At 40.3% G+C, this 17,866-nt stretch overlaps 1 non-coding gene across 1 annotated transcript; it reads left to right on the top strand.

The window, feature by feature from the left end:
* The first annotated feature begins 9,631 nt into the window (after positions 1-9,631).
* LOC120279856 lies at positions 9,632-9,738 on the top strand. The gene has a single exon (XR_005542157.1). It is a non-coding gene; the product is annotated as a small nucleolar RNA R71 (small nucleolar RNA).
* Positions 9,739-17,866: the final 8,128 nt, after the last annotated feature.

Raw genomic sequence — 17,866 nt, 5'->3', positions numbered from 1 at the left:
GAACTCCCAACATTGTGTCTTTATAGCCTATCTTTGCTTCCTTTTTACTCTTCAAGGTATTCACAACCTATATGCATAAAAGAACACCAAATACACAATATGAGACATAAACCATGGTAAAAATGATGCTCAATGCATGTAAAACATATATAAAAATATGTCTACTCAAGCATTTATCAATGAATCATTTATCCAATTTCTGATAGTGCTTGGGTAAGTCCAACTCAAGTAGTTCCAAAGAAAGGAGGGATGACAGTGGTGAAAAAGGAAAGGAATGAGTTAATACCGACAAGAACAGTTACAAGTTGGCTTGTGTGCATTGACTACAAGAGGCTAAATGATGTAACTCGAAAGGATCACTTTCCATTATCGTTTATTGATCAAATATTGGAGCGTTTGGCAGGGCATAAAGTTTTACTGTTTCATGGATGGTATATCAGGATACTTTCAGATTCCTATCACCACAGAAGATCAAGAAAAGACAATATTTACTTGTCCCTATGGGACTTTCGCTTATAGAAAAATGCCTTTCGGATTATGCAATACACCGGTGACATTTCAACATCGCATAAATGCTATTTTTGAAGATTTTCTAGAGGATATCATGGATCTGTTCATGGATGATTTCTCCATGTTTTGTGACTCTTTCGACATTTGGTTAAGAAATTTGGAGAGAGTATTGGTGAAATGTGAAGAGATAAACCTTGTTCGTAATTGGGAAAAGTGTCATTTAATTGTTCAAGAAGGCATTGTCCTTGGTCACAACAAACGTGGATGGAAATAGATAAGGTGAAGATTGAGGTCATAGATAAGCTTCCTCCACCAACAAATGTGAAAGGAGTTCGTAGTTTCTTGGGGTATGCAGGTTTCTATAGGTTGTTCATTAAGGATTTTTTAAAGATCACTCAACTGTTGACAAAACTCCTTGAAAATGATGCTCCTTTTGATTTTGGAAATGATTTTTTGGTTGCTTTTAAATGGTTGAAAGAGGAATTAGTTCAAGCACCAATTTTGATCACACCAGATTGGAATGAACCATTCAAGCTTATGTGCAATGCAAGTGATTATGCCACTGGAGTAGTTTTGTGGCAGAGGAAGGGTAAATAATTCCAACCCATATATTATGCTAGTAAAACTCTCACAAGTGCTCAAGAGATTTACACTACTACAGAGAAAGAGTTATTGGCAGTTGTGTTTGCTTTTGACATGTTCACACCGTATATCATTTTGTCTGGGGTCAATGTATTTACAGATCACTCAGCACTTCGGTATCTCATGAATAAGGCTAACGTTAAACCAAGCTTGATCTGATGGATTTTGCTTTTGCAAGAGTTCGACATAAAGATAAAAGATAAGAGGGGTACCAAAAATGTGCTTGCAAACTGTTTGTCTTGGTTAGAGGATTATGAAGGACAAGAGCCATCAAACAAAGAAATTAATGATTTCTTTCCTGAGGAGCATTTATATACAGTTCAGAATTCGGCATCAAGTGACACTCCATGCTTCGCGGACTTTGCAAATTATTTGTCAGGGAAAGCTCTTAAACAAGGGCTCACATCACAACAAAAGAAAAAGTTCTTTAGTGATCTAAAAAATTATCTTTGGTATGATCCATTTTTGTTTCATATCTGTATTGATCATGTGGTCTGGAGATGTGAATCACAGGAAGAAGGATGGGACATCCTTGCACATTGTCACTCAAGACCCGCTGGAGGGCATTCTGCCGCTAATAGAACCACTGAGAAAGCCCTAGCTCCTGGGCTTTATTGGCCAACTCTTGGTGTGATGAAATGCCTCAGAATCCAATACAATTTTGTGAAGTGTTTGATGTGTGGGGCATTGACTTCATGAGGCCATTTCTAAAATCTAATGGTAATCAATATATTCTGGTGGCCATAGACTATGTTTCCAAATGGGTGGAGGTCCAGTCTTTGCCAACTAATGATGCTAGGACCGGGGTATAATTTTTGAAGAGGCTCTTCACTCGATTTGGAACCCCGCGGATTATCATAACTGATGAAGGAGCTCATTTTACAACACTCAGCTTGAAAAGTATTGAAGCATTATGGAGTGCATCACTTCCTAGCTACTCCTTACCTCCCATAGACTAGTTGTCAAGTGGACGTCACTAATAGAGAGCTCAAGAGGATCTTGACAAAATCAATGGAACAAGGAAAGCGAGATTGATCGGAAAGCTTGGATGACATGCTTTGTGCTCACCGAACAGCACACAAGACTCCAATAGGGGCCACTCCTTATAACATGGTTTATGGGAAATCATGTCATTTGCCTGTAGAACTTGAGCACAAGGCATATTGGGCAATCAAGGTAATGAATTTTGATTTGAGCAAAGCAGGGGAACAAAGAATGCTCCATCTTAACGAGTTGGATGAATGGAGATTGAAGGCATACGAGAATGCTCCATCACTTTTATTAGATTTTATGGCTCATACGTGTGTATTTATTTTCTTTAGTGCATTTCAGATTATGAAGACAAGTTTCGAAGAAAGGAAGCAAAAATAGATCATGTACATAATTGTTGAGGAAATTCTTAGGCCTAACAAGGATCAAGGCACAAGTTGTGCTCATGGACATGTGAGTGTGTGCCAACATCCAAAATGTTCAAGTGCATACACAAATTGAGGGGCACAAAGGCAATCACACTGATATGTTCTGACTTGTGTAACATTGTCAAGAGCTTCATCCATGTGTTTGAAAGTGAAGGTATGACAAGATTTACTGCATGGATGTGTGCCCAATCATGTGGCCTCGATGAAAAAACTGAAGTCAGGAGTACTGTAGTAGTTTTTGTAGCAAATCAATGTAGCTAGGTACTATAGCAATTACTGTTTACAGCGCGCAGGAAATGAGAAGTCTTGAAATGCAAATGCCCTTGTGGAATTTCCATAGGGATGTGTGAATGCAAGATTTCAGCCCTTTAAATACCGTTTCGTGACACATCCTTTGCGTGTGTTTACCGCAAGTGCACAAGTTGTCGAAGTAATAACGTACCCTGGTGAGTGGGTAGTAGTATCCACAGAGAATAGTTTTTCAGAAGCAAATATTAGTGCTATTCAGCTATAGAGTAAATTGATTTGTGGTTTGAGTGAACAATATCAATGCGAATAAAAATAGAGAAAAGAGAAAAGAAAGTGATAGGAATAAGGAAAGGTAATCGATAGTAAAATGGAGTACCCGGACAATGTTCACCCTAGGACTATTTTTTCAAGAGCTAAACTAGTATTATGCCTCTTAATCAAAGTTTAATGAGCTGTGGAAATTCAAAGACACACGGTTCGAAACCTAAGGTCAACCGTGACTATCCCTTACACTATGCCTAGGCGGAAAGAGATACTCTCGATGCCTCACACTATGTAGGGTTGCTTGAAGCTCTTGGGATTCCAAGTGATAAACCCTATTCTCTAATATAGATCTAACCCTTTGGTTCAGGTGAAAGACCCCTAGTTAAGATTAAGCCACAACATTAATGATTACTTCAATACTTTACTCTGTTGCTCGTGCAACTAAGCCCTAGTGGAGTTTGTCTCTTAGCACTTCGCTATATCATGATCGCAAAGAACTCTTGGAATGTGAGGTAGTATAAATCACATCAGAAGGTAAAAGGGGATGCTCCTCTATCTCTCGACTCACCCTCTCAATGCTCTTCAACTTTGCTTTGTCTAATCCTATTGAATCTCACCCATTCACAAGGACTACCAAGATAGATTCTCAACCCTAGTGTCACTCTAAGGGAAAATCAAATCAACAAGCATTTAAGGTTGAAACTCAATTAAAACATTAATTAAAGAGACATAATAAATGTCAATGAAACAAAATATTCCTAGGGTTTACAAGTCCAAGCATCCACTAATGGTTTAACTTTCCTTGAAGCAATACAAAAGCAAATATGAAATTAAGGATTAGTGCAAGCAATCCATAGCGAAAACCCCTTGTAGTCCATATCGATGGTATTTTGGAGCGGCCAAATATTCTCTAAAGGTTCCTTGTCAAGCCTAGGGCATACCTCACCTAGTCAATGCCGACAAAAGCTCCTAGTGTCTCTCTTCCAAAGGAACTTGATGTTGAAGGCCATAGAACCACTCCAAAAACCTAGCAAAAGCTTCTCCAAACCCTAGTCACTAGCTCCCCAGAAGATTGGGAAAATATAGGAAGAAGATCCCCATATAAAACTCTCGAAGGGGTATTAATAGGGCTAGAATCGGGCATCCATATGGCCATGTGGATTTCCAGTTCTTCATTTACTGAATCCACTCATTTCATCGAGACCACATGAATGGGCACACATCCATGCGGTAGATCACATTGTGTCTTCAATGAAACCTCATTGATGAAGCTCTTGACAATGTCGCACAAGTCAGAACATGCGAGTCTGACTGCCGTTATGCCCCTCCATTTTGTGTATTCACTTGAGCATAATGGAGGTTGACACAAACCCACATGTTATTGAGCATAACTTGTCCTTTGTTTGATCCAAGAACTACATCAACAATCATGCCCACGATCCACTTTTGCTACCTTTCCTCAAAACTTGTCTCCACAACCCTAAATGCACAAGAGAACACAAATACATATGAATGAGTCATAAAATTTGATAAAAGTGATGCTCATTGCAAGAAAAGTATACTTCGTATTACTTATAAGCAAGCACTTATCACTTCACGGAATGTCCCCTTTCCCTTCCGACATGATTTATTCTACCTCCATGTCTCAAGAGTTCTTTGCAATCATGATTGAGTGAAGTGCTAAGAGACCTTCTCCAATGGGGCTTAGTTGCATGAGTGGTAGACTGAAGTGTTGAGTTATCCTTAGTGCTAGGGCTTAATTGTGATTAGGGATCTTTCCCTTGAACCAAAGGGTAAGATGTAAATTAGGGAATAGGGTTTATGACTTGGAGTCCCTAAAAACCTCAAGCAGTCCTACATAGTGTGAGGTGTTGAGAGTATCACTTTCTGCCGGGGTATAGTGTAGAGGGCTAGTCACGGTTAGGATGCATAATATTGGTTTTGCACTTGAAACAATAGTCCTAGGGTAAACATTGTCTGAGTACCCCATTTTACTATCGATTACCTCTCTTTATTCCTCTTGCTTTCTCGTTTTCTCTTTTATTCTATTTTCATTAATCGTTTGAATCATAATTACAAATTGGTTTTCACTCTAACAAAATAGCAATACTTCTTGTTTTTGAACAACTATTCCTCGTGGATTCGACTACCCACTCAATGGGGTATTTTATTACTTTGATGCCCCGTGCACTAGCGGTACACACACGCAAGGGGTGTATCAATGTTGATGAAGATGTGGAGGTTCCACTAATTCTAGGGAAATCATTCCTAAGAACTTTCAAAGACTCATTGTTATGGATGGAGGTGAGATGACACTACACATAGGAGAGGAGAAGATCACATATCGTCATGCCGAAGCAATGAAACATTCTATTGACTTTGATGATTCATGTTATTTTTTTCTATGCCAATGATGAGATTGCTAATGAGTATTTAAAGGAATTTTTACATCTGGATCCATATGAAGAGTTGCTGGACATTGAGGAGGAGAAAATAGGTAAACATGTAGAACAAGTCCTCAAAGTGCAACCAAAAGGAGGATTTCGAAATAGATTTTTGGTCACGTGAAGAGGTCAAGATGTCGCCATAGAAAGCACTCCAATGCACTTGGAGATAGGCACACAAAAGAAGAGAGCGGCACTCCCTCATTCGATAACATGTTTAATCAATTCTCCTTGAGTATGCAGAATTCTTGTTCCTCATGTGTGCAGGCTGCAAAGAAGGAACTTATCTATCTCTATGAGCCATCGTGAGGTAAGGATAGGTACGTAAATCTTAGTGACATAAAAGAAGCACTTCTAGGGAGGCAACCTAGGCTTTTAATTGTTTTCTACTTAGATTTTTCTTTTCTACAGTAATAAAATTTATGAGTGTGTGCCTTGATTGATTTTTGTCGGTGTTGGACTTTTCATAAAATTTTTCTGGAAATTTAAATTGTTTTTCATGTGTGTGGCATGATTTAGAGTGTAATTCATGATTATAGTTGAAGAATTTGTGTTAATTTGGAGAATGGAGGCTGGCTTGGACTGTGTAAAGAAATTCTATAGTCCACATGGTGGCGTGGAATTTCCATACGACTCTATACAGTACTCACACGGCGGTGACGAATTTTCACACCCCCATGTGGCTTATAAGAATATGAAGGGACACTATTCAACTTCTTCAATACTAAAACCCTTCAACTTCTCATTCCTCCATCTTCAAGAGTTCCATGCTTTACACTCTCAAACTAATTTTCTTCAACTTCTTTGAGTTCTAGGATTGTTTTTCTGGCTTTTCTATCGAACTTTCTTCTCTGATTCACGCCGGTAAGCCCTCATCTCTTCTCATCTTTTGTATGCCCACATTTTGAAGTCTATGCAGATTTCTTAGTTTTTAGGTGATATTTTTCATGGAAATTTTGGTAAACACTTTAGAATGCATGTAAACTAGTTTTGACAAGTCATTGAGGCCTAACCTTGGCCTTTTGGCGAAGGTGGGGCTTTGACGTGACCGCGTGGGCTTGCGCTGCACGGCCAACGCAACTACACGACCGCATGGGTGGGACACATGGTCGCTGACACACCTATTATCTTGTGTGTACTGCAAGTGCATAATTGTCAAAGTAATAAATTACCCAATGGGTCGGGTTGTCGAATCCACAGGAAATGGAAGTATTAGTAGTAACTACTTCTTAGTTATCTCATCGGAATCAAGATTATGATGAAATGAAGTCAATTGCGAGAATATGAATGTCGCAAGCAAGCAAGGAAGAGTAAAAATAAGGGAAGTCTCAATCAATAAAGATGAGGTATCCGTGCAATGCTCCCCCTAAGACCCAACATGAAGCACAAGACTCAATATGTATCTCTAAACTGAATTAAACGAGTTGAGATAATCCAAGAATAATAGGTCCCTACCTATAGGACATCGATACTAGTCCCCTACGAGATGCCAGTGGAAATTCCACACGGGCGTGGACATTTACAGGTCCAACTCACAGGGGCAGCAGCATGCCCTGTATCTTCTCGGGATAGAGAGAACTCGTTTACAGAGATCCACACGGACGTGCGGAACCACGCCCGTGCGTTGTTCACAACTTCGCCCACAGGGGCGAGTCCACGCCCTTGTGCGCTCTCAGGATAAATCGCCAAGTCTCTGCAGGAAAACGCACGCCCCGTGTAGAAGTTTCCATGGGCGTGCGAAAATCGCAAGGTTGCACACAGGAGCGGATCCACGCCCCTGTGCCTTCTTTAGATGAGCTCGCAATTCAACTCCACGGGCGTGCGGAAATTCTACACGCCCGTGCGTTTTCTCTTGATGACTTAGAAAACTCTATAGGCTCTGCAAAAAATTCCGGAACATGTTTACACATTCAGAGCCTGCTCTTTTATACAAAATACACCAGCAGAGAACATTAAAAACAAGCTCAAGCGACTTAAATTTCGCCAAATCCTTATGAAAACACGCGATGACATTAAAATCCACAAAATAATACACCGCAGAAGCATCTAAAGATCAAGACACCAACACTCAACAAGTTATTCACGCAAAAACTAAACTACTTAACTAAGAAAACTATCAATGCTTGGGTTGCCTCCAAAGAAGTGCTTGTTTTACATCACTAAGCTTGACGTACCTCTTCCTTACTTCATGGGGGCTCATAGATGAAGATTGCCCTCTTACCCATGGCTTGAAAGCATGATGAGCAAAGTCTCTTGAACGTAGAGGGGGAGTTATCAGGCTTGGGATCACCTACCAATGGTTCATCCAACTTGTTCAGTTCACGCACATCTCCAACAGCCTTGCAGCGTTTCCAGTGGCGTCTCCTCACCCTCTTCATCTTCCGAAGCATCTTCTTCAGGATCCCCAGAGTAGATGGTACTTCTTCCATCGAGCCAAGCATCATTATTTCTTCATTTTTCTCCTCTTGGTCGAATAGACCCTCATACGGGTCCGGATTGAACATTTCCTACATATATTCGTCGATAATCTCATCAATAGTGTCTAGAAATACAAAGTATCATCGAAATCAAGAGCATGTCGTATGGCTTCAGCAAGGCGGTATGTGAGCTTGTCATCTCCAACTCTCAAAGTTAGTTCCCCGCCGTCCATGTCAATTATTGCCTTGGAAGTCCGCAAGAATAGCCTCCCAAGTATCAAGGGTACATCCGCATCCTCATCGACGTCTAGCACCACAAAATCCACAGGAAATATGTACTTGTCAACCTTGACAAGCACATCTTCGACAATACTCCTCGGATGTCTCACCATTCGGTCCTCCAATTGCAAAGTCATCCGAGTGGGCCTAGGCTCACCCAAGCCTAGCTTCTGAAAGAAGGTGTATGACATGACGTTGATACTGGAACCTGAGTCTGTCAATGCCATTTCTTCACCTAAATTGCTAATGTTGCACGGAATGATGAAGCTTCCTGGGTCTTTCCTCTTGTTCGGCATGTTCTTTTGCAATACCACCGACCAAGAAGCATCTAAGATCACTGAAGCATCTAACTTCCTCTTATTAGTCAACAAGTCTTTCAAAAATTTTGCATACTTAGGCATTTGAGCCAATGCCTCAACAAAAGGAATGTTAATGTGGAGTTGGTTGAAGAAACTCAGGAATTTCTTATATTGTTTATCTACTTGGTCATTCTTCAACCTAGGGGAATAAGGGATTCTTGGCTTGAAAGGTGGGGATGCCACCTCTTTCTCTTTGCTTGTTCCCTCTTCAACCTCTATGACCTCGGGTGCGTGTTTATTGGGCATCTCACTCGGAAACCTACCTTCAACCTCACAACCACTTCTCAAAGTGATCGCCTTCACATACTCTCTTGGATTGGTCTCGGTATTGCTTGGCAAGCTTCCTTGTGGTCTCTCCGATAGAGACTTTGCAATTTTCCCCACTTGATTCTCAAGGTTGTACAAAGAAGCGGTGTGGTTGGAAAGTGTAGCCTCAAATGATTGAAACTTTGTATCCAATTATTGCACGAATCTAGTCAAGGCCTTCTCCAAATCGGTCATCCGGGTCTCCAAACCGGAAACTCGATTCTCCATGTTTGGGGCTTGTTGTTGGAAACCTATTGGCCCCATGGCCTTTAGTGGAACTTGGTTACTCCATGAGAAATTGGGATGATTCTTCCAACCTGGATTGTAGGTGTTGCTATATGGTTTTTGCTTGATTTCTCATCGCATTACCCACAAAATTCACATTCTCAACTGAAGATACATCACCAATGGAGATTTGGTAATCGGAGGGAGCATGTCCTCCACCACACCAAGTGGAAGTAGTCACGGCCGCCACTCTATTCGAAGTTAGAACATCTAACTTCTTAGTTAATGATTCCACTTGAGCCGCCAATGAAGTTACTGCATCTATCTCATGGAGCCCGACCACCTTCTTCTTCGCCCTATCATTCCATTGGTAGCTATTTAACCACATTTCTTCAAGTAATTGATGGGCCTCACCAGGGGTCTTGCTACCTAAGGTACCTCCTGCCGTCGCATCTAAGAGTTGCCTTGGACTCAAATTCAACCCATTGTAAAAGGTCTGAACAATCATCCACTCCGGGAATCCGTGCTGCGGGCACTTTCTCAGGAGCTCCTTGAACATTTCCCACATCTCAAATAGAGACTCCAATTCCAATTGTACAAAGGACGAGATCTCATTCCTAAACTTTGCAGATTTTTCAAGGGGGAATATCGGGCAAGAAAAGCTTCTACCATCTCCTCCCATGTGGTAATTGATGCTCTAGGTAATGAGTGTAGCCACCGCTTCGCTCTCCCCTTTCTGGAAAATAGGAAAGGCTCTCAACTTGATGGCATCATCAGTCAACCCATTTATCTTGAGGATATCACACACCTCGAGAAAGTTCTCTATATGACATTTTGGATCCTCATCGGCCAAACCATTAAACTGTACGGATTGCTGCTATATGTGGATGAATGCCAGCTTCAGTTCGAAGTTTTGAGCTGTAATCGGGGGACCCATAATACTCGATTGTGCCTCCAATACTGAAGGTCTGGCATAATCGGATAATGTCCTCTGTTGCTTATTTTGTTCCGCCATATTATCTGACCCTTTAACTTCCAAATCAGCAAGATAAGACTGTTCTTGTATAGGTTATTCCCCTTTTCTTCTAAGTGTACGTTCGAGCTCTGGGTCTCCTTCAATTAATATTGAAGGGTTCCACTCCGGTCATGAACCTGGAGCTGAACAAAAAGAAAGAAAATAAATCAGAACGATGATAGAACAGAAGATGTGAAATAGAATGAATAAATGAATATCTAAGAAAACAAAGTGCAAAGTATATCTAAACGCCTATTCCCCGGCAACGGCACCAAAAACTTAACAATGCACCTTGCGTGTGTCCTGCAAATGCACGAGTTTATCGATGTAATAAAATCCAAAGTGAGTGGGTATCGTATCCACAGGGAGTAGGGAGTAAAAAATACTTAAATTGTTTCTTAACTAGCGAAGTATGAATAGTGATTTCTGTGACAAGATGTAATTCAAACAAAATTAAGAGAGACAAGAGAGAGAGAGCAAGTAAAGGAGAGATAAGGCAATCGATATAAATGGGGTATTCGGATATTGATCCTCCTAGGACAATCGTTTCAAGTGCAAAAACCCTCTAATATGCTTCCTAACTAATATATTGATGAGTCGTGGAGATCTTTTAATACATGGTCCCAAATCTAAGGTCAACCATGTCTAACCCTATACATGTCCAGGAGGAGAAATTGAACAATCTCTCAACCTCGCACTCGTATAGAATTGCAATGAGTTCTACGGATTCCAAGTTATAAATCATCTTCCTATATTTAGACTTAACTCTTTGGTGATAAGTGTCTAAATGTACATATTTCTGTATATGTATTTGACGCTTCTAGCATGTATTTTTACTAGAATTGATGCCCGTTTTGTGTTTAATCGTGTATTATTTGCTTTGCAGGGCACGGAAACGCCATGGAGGACACGAAGATATAATTTGGGCGAAAAGGAGAAGAAAACCAGGTCACAGTACTGTAGCGAAAGACTGTAGATGGAGTACTGTAGCAGTGGTAATATAGTACCGGCACTGTAGTAAAATCACTGTAGCTGCCACTGTAGCACATGGAGAGTTCTCAAGACAGAATTCGAATCATGGCATATGGCCTTAATGCTGCCCGGTATAGAGCCCGGGATAATCACTGTAGCACAAAGGAAGTTAATTGATTGAAGGCATACTGGCTCAATGAGGTGCTCATTGAGCCAGTATGGATACTGTTTGGAGTGCATATGAGGAGTTTTCTTGCCCCGAACAGTGTCAATGAGGAGCTCAATGAGGTCCTCATTGAGCCAGTTTACCACCTCAGGATTGACGGATCTTGGAGTCATGAGGAGGGATAAAAAGGGTGTTTTTGGGTGGAAGAAAAGGAGGATGTTTGGGGAGAGACTTTGAGGGTTCTTGGAGCCACCACTTGGGAGGAAGGAGAGAAACGAAGACATCATATTCTTGGGAGATTTGGCTTGAAGCTTGGGAAGATCAAGAGCTTGAAATTCAAGGGGAAGCTTCATCATCAAGGGAGGAGAAGCATTCGGCACATTTAGGGCTAAAAGAAGCGTCATTCGGATGGCATTCTCCCTACTCTTCATCATTCAGACTAGGGAGTGCCATTTATGCATTTACTTCTTGCTTTTGTTGTGTTTGAGACATTTATTTGTATGATGGCACACTAGGCCCCCAAGGCCACAGGATGTAGGTGAACCTTGGGGGGTTCATCATGTATTTTGGATGCTTCACTTTTATTTGGAATGCATTGGTGTGATTTGTGGTTTAGCTCATGTTATTTCATGCCTAGAACTATAATATGGAGAAATCCTTAGTTCTTATTTGAGTTGTATACATAGACGTGTCCTACTCACGTGTACTAGATCATCATTGAGCTAAAAGGAGAGATCCTTGACCAACATGCCGAGAAATTGGATGTAAGTTGCCCCTCCGAACCATGAGGATGAACTTAGGTTAAGTGCGTCTTTATTTCGCAATCTCCATGTTCTTAATACAATCATAGGAATATGACTAAGGAGAAATCTTGTCATCATTTGTATGGGATTAGGGTTTGACTAACGAGAAATCGGGGTTGAACTATTGTTGAGGTCCGTCGGCCTAAATCACCAATGTCATCTATTCTTATGCTTCCATACATCATGATGAATCCCTCTTAGGGAATCCTCATCCCTAGGCCTGTTCTTATCATTATTGCTCTTGTGATTTCCTTGCTTGTTGTGGGACTGCTATACTTGTATTCTTAATTACGTTATTGCACGCACTAGTGTAAGAACATGTTGGAGTTTTAAGGTTAGAAAATAAGTGATGGAGGAGTAATAGGAGCTCCTTAGCCCCGTGGAATACTACCACCCCTATGTCACTCACACGGTATTACTTGACGATCCCGTACACTTGCGGGCGATCAATCAAGTTTTTGGCGCCGTTGCCGGGGACTTAAGGAATTCTAGGAAACTTCTAGCTTATTGCTCTAACCATTTTTCTTTTCTTTCATTTCTTCTTTTTTTTGTCTTACTTCTTTTTTAGCTTAACCTTCTCTATCTTTATTGACTTTGTAAGGTACCGTGCTGGAAGAAGATTCATTATGGCAGAGGTGGAAATTACACATGGGAATGAGAAGGCCATGGTTGATATATGGAAGGATTGGATACCACCTATACCTTATTTATTCCATATACAAGACGGTACAGGATGCCGATTCAAGCCATGGGAAGGTTATAATATAGCAGCTGAAAATAATGAGTGGAAAACTATGCTTACAGATTTCATGAATTACGGTAGAATTCCCACAAGAGAAGATGTCAATATTTCCACTGATCTAACTACACAAGACATAGAAAAACTGCAAGCATACCAGTCAGTACCAGTACATGACATTTGCAACGATCAAGGGGGAACCATTGAGGATATTGTGCAACCTGTGTATAACATCAATGAGAATTCAGATGAAAGCTCAGTATCTATGGATGAAGATGAACCAGAGCATAGCGAGGTATTGCTGAATAGAAATCTACGACCTTCAACTGAAGAAGCACCTGAATTGGAATTGAAGAAGTTACCTGACCACCTCGAACACGCTTTCCTTGGGGAAGGGACTCAACACCTTCTCATCATTGCATCAAACCTCACGGTGAAACAAAAGAATGATTTGGTAAATGTCTTGAAAAAGCATAAAAAAGAGATTGCTTGGAAGATAGCCGATATCAAGGGCAGTAAAATTGTTCGAGAAATCATCATACTCAACAATGGGAATACCCTCACCAAGGATTTCTACAAGAACTCCCCTTTTAAGAATTACAGCATTATAATCCTTCAGTCGTTCATAGTAAGCAACCTAATCAATGGGGATTCAATACATAGGATGTGTCATAAGATTCATGATGCAAGCTGACGCTTAATTTAAAGCCATGAATAACACAAATTTTAATGCCCAACCGTCTCTTCAAAGAATGGAGAACCGGATAGGAGAACCTTTCAAGATATTAGAAGAGTTGTTATCAATTCATGAACCAACTATAGAAGCCCTATCTAAAAATGACACTAGAAAGGAAGAGAGTAAAGGTGAAATTGAGATGGAAGTGGATATCGAGGTATTGGAAGTTGAATATGCGAATGATGTGGCACCAATACCCTTCACGCAAATAATATATGTTCCACCTCAAGGTGAAATCGAAAAAGACAAGGGGAAGGATAATATCATGGTCATGGAAAATTGTGAGGAAGTGGAAGAAGCTCATTCGACCACAATTGAAGAAGCTACTTGCCTCAACATTGATCATTCCATCAATCTATCCATTTTAGTCAAGTGCACTAGAGAATTCCTGGAATTGTATTTTAAGATGTCGGTAGGAAAGTATAACAATCATTAAACACACCTATGCTGGGCTTGGTCAATTCCCAACCAAAAATTTTTCCTTGGAAGCCCAAACAACTCTTGTGTGTTATTCAAGGTAATTTACAAAGGGTTGAGAAAGAAGATGTGAATAGGATGTTGAAGCCACCCAATGATCCACCCATACCAAGCCTAGATAACTCTCAACCAAAGCTTTTTGGTTGGAGGCCCAAGCAATGTGGAGGGGGTACTCAAAGGAATTTCATCTGGGGATAAAGAAGAAACAAGGAGGATGATCAAACTAACCAATAATCTTCCCGAATCAAAATTACACAATGCCCGGCCCAAGCTTTTTCCATTGAAGCCAAAAGGTAACTCATACATGGCCTCCATTTTGACATCATCCCGGAAGATACACTTATGATAAGTGTTTGTGTGATAAGAATGTGAAGTGTTCTTTCCTTATGTTGAGCATTACTTTTATCGGATTTTAACACTAATATGTGTGTATTTATGTTACTTTCATGCATATAGGGTTGTGAAGCTGAATCTTAGAGAAAGAAGGCAATGTAGATCGTGAGTGTACCATTTGGAGAAAATCTTGAGAAGGTTCAAAGGCGAAGACATAAGTCGGGTTCAAGATGCTAGAATGTATGCCAACCTCCTTATATTCAAGGTAGAACAATGATTTACAGGGGCATAAAGGCAGTCATATTCTAAGTATTCTAGCTTGTGCATGTGTAACAAGATCTCCACCAACGCGGCAGTTCATTGAAGAAGCAAAGAGATCTATGACGTAAACGTGTGCCCGTTTACGTTACCTCGATGAAAGCATGGTTTCGGGAGTGTTACGGACTGGTACTGTAGCAGGGCACAGCATAGTCACTTGAAGGATAGAGTTTCATTTAGCAATGAAGGGGCTTTTAACTGACTGTTTAGGGCGTCTTTAGCATTTCTAATTGTAGTTGTCACAGTGTGTGGGATAAATGGACCCCTGGGGTAATCCGGGGTTTGGAGGATGAGGTTGGAAGTTTACAAACACTCAAAGGAGCACTCTTGATAAAACAAGACTACTTTTCTACTTGAACATTCATAGAACAACTCACTACCTTGATTTCTTTTCATCTGTGCTTGTGGAGGTCTTTACTTTTGAGCTTGAGGTTGCACATTTAGCCATTTATCTTCTTTCCCCTGTTCTTCATGGTTGTTTGCTAGGGGACAAGCAAACGCTTAGGCATGGGGATGTTTGATAAACCCCTAAATGTGTGTATTCTATACAGATTTATATTGTATTATTATTGTATAAATCCATAAATTATTGTCGTTTTGTAGTTTAATGGGTATTTTTTGGCGTTTTAGAGCCCATGGTACCATAGAAGCACTGCAGCAGCTTTTGTAGCATGAAGAAGTTGCTGTAACACTTCACGGAAGTTTTTGGTGAAATCCCAGGACTCTTACGGGCTCTTTTATGCCCATGAACAAGGTCATAAAGCCATCTCAAGAAGGTCTTTAAAAGGACTTTTTAGTGCTTTTTGGAGAAAATCTTTACGTTCTCTTCTCCTACCTCCGCCAACCTTCTCCATCTTCAAAATCCGGGGTAAAGAAGGCTCATTTTTGGGTGAGGAAATCAAAGGAGGATGCAAGATCGGGCATCATCTCTGATGAGTACTTTACTAGACATATCTTTCTATATGTTTGACATGAATTGAGCATCATTTTTACAATGGTTTATCTCTCATAAAGTATATTTAGTGTTCTTTTATGTAACTAGGTTGTGAATGCCTTGAAGGAAGTAAATGAAGCAAAGATAGAATATAAAGGCACATTTTGGGAGTTCTTGTTCAATTCAAGGTCCAAGACACAAGATGAGCTCATGAACGTGGAGGTGTGTGCCAACTTCCAAGAAGATTCTAGCCAATTTGTTTATCGGAAAGGCACAAAGACAGTCACATCTCAATGCTCTTTCTCTTTGTCAAGAATGCAAGACCTTTCAAATAATGAGTCGATGAAAAAAAGACTTATAGCCTATCGTACGGGTGTGTGCCCAACCATGTGTCCTCAAGAGAAGAGTGTTTGGACCGCTTTTGTGAAGAACTGTAGCTAAGTACTGTAGCATGTAATGTAATACTACTATAGTAAAAATACTATTCATGCAACCGCGTGGAATTTCCTGTAGCTCACGCTGGCACGTGGAAAATCCACAAGGGTGCATGAAGGAATGTGATAGCTGTGGTTTGTGACTATAGATAGGAAGTTTGCCATATTCTTTAGAGAATTTTTGCAGGGCTTTTCGTGAGCACTCTAAGGGCAAGGTGGCTAGGGTTGTAGAAGAGGTCTTTGGCAATATTGGGGGCCATTCTTAACCAATTTTTATCGATATTCTCTCTGTCATACCATCGAGGGGTCTTCGGCAACCTAGCTTTGCAGAAGGATTCTTCAAGACATTGAGAGACCCATCAAGCCATCATCACAAACTCAAGGTGGTTTTTCTCTATGGTTTACTTTGCTATTCATTGTATTAATCATTGTTTTGTAACTTTCTCCATGGAGGGTGAAACCCTATTAGGTATTTGGGCATGTGAACCCTAGGATCTTATCTTTTGTATTGATTTGCTCTATGCTTTCTATTAAATCTGAGTTGTTTTGAGTTTTAATCTTATGTTCCCATGGCTTGCATGTTTTATTGATCCTTATGGTCGATTGTATATGCATGATTTGTTACTTTGATGAGAGAGAGGTCTCCATTAGAGTTAGAACTCCAAGGTTAAAGAGGGTTAAGAGGGTGAATCATGAGATAGTGGAGTGTCCCATTTCCCTTCCGATGAGTGTTTCCTATCTCTGTATTCCTTAGAATCTATGCAACCATATTTGGTGTGAGGCATAACATTAAGAGATTTCTCCACCGGGACCTTGTAGGGGTTAGGGATCTTTTGCTTAAAAATAAGGTTAGATCTATCTTTAGGAATTGATTTCACTCTTAGGTATCCCTAGAGCTTATTGCGGTAAAATGGCATCTGACGTGTTGAGATTGAGTGATTTCTCTACCCGGAGCTTGTAGGGGACTAGTACTGTTGGTTTGGAGGCAGTAGCCGGTTATTCTTGGATTACTTCCACTCATTAAACTTGGTTTATAAGCATTTAGCAAGTCTCGAGTTTCATTTTAGATCCTAGGTGTAGCATTACCCGGGTACCTCATCTTTATTGATTGAGATTTTCCTTACTTGTTATCTTTCCTTGCTTGCATATTGTCATTCATGCAATTACTTCACTTCATCTCAAACAATTGATTCAACTAGATAACTAAGAATTGGTTACTACTAATACTTCCGTTCCCTATAGATTCAACTACCCACTTATCAGGGTATTTAATTACTTCGACACCCGTGTACTTGCGGTACACACACAATTCGATTGCGCCAATCTCCCATTGTTCAACCTTGTAGAGGACAAGGAAGGCACCCCTTTGGTAGTGTCATTTGAAGCTCTCCTTAATTTGTCTCTCCACATTCATCATTTGAGGGAGTTTTATGTAGTTTTATTTAGTTGTTTTTGTGGATTTTATCATGTATATTGTTATCATGAACAACTAAACCCCATGGTCAATGGATATTGTTGAACCTTGTGGTGAACTACGGTAGTTGGATGCTTTGATCGATTCTATTATATTTGTTGTGTTTGTGATCCATGCTTGGTGTACTTTGATGTATTGATATGCATGAGAACTTTATATGTTGATTTCTAGGTTGTACTTGGTTGCATGCCATCACCCTTGTACTAGATACACCTAGCTTGGAAGGGATCCATATACAAATATGATGTGACCATCGGGAATTTTGTGCCTCTCCAACATTATGGTTGGACCTAGTTTGAGTATAGCCCTAATTAGAGTATTCTCTGCTTGTAAATCAATCGTAGGAGGATTT

This window comes from Dioscorea cayenensis, chromosome 16 (assembly GCF_009730915.1).
Source record: "Dioscorea cayenensis subsp. rotundata cultivar TDr96_F1 chromosome 16, TDr96_F1_v2_PseudoChromosome.rev07_lg8_w22 25.fasta, whole genome shotgun sequence".
In the NCBI taxonomy this organism is placed as follows: Eukaryota; Viridiplantae; Streptophyta; class Magnoliopsida; order Dioscoreales; family Dioscoreaceae; genus Dioscorea; species Dioscorea cayenensis.
This window is presented reverse-complemented; position numbering and strand designations above follow the sequence as displayed.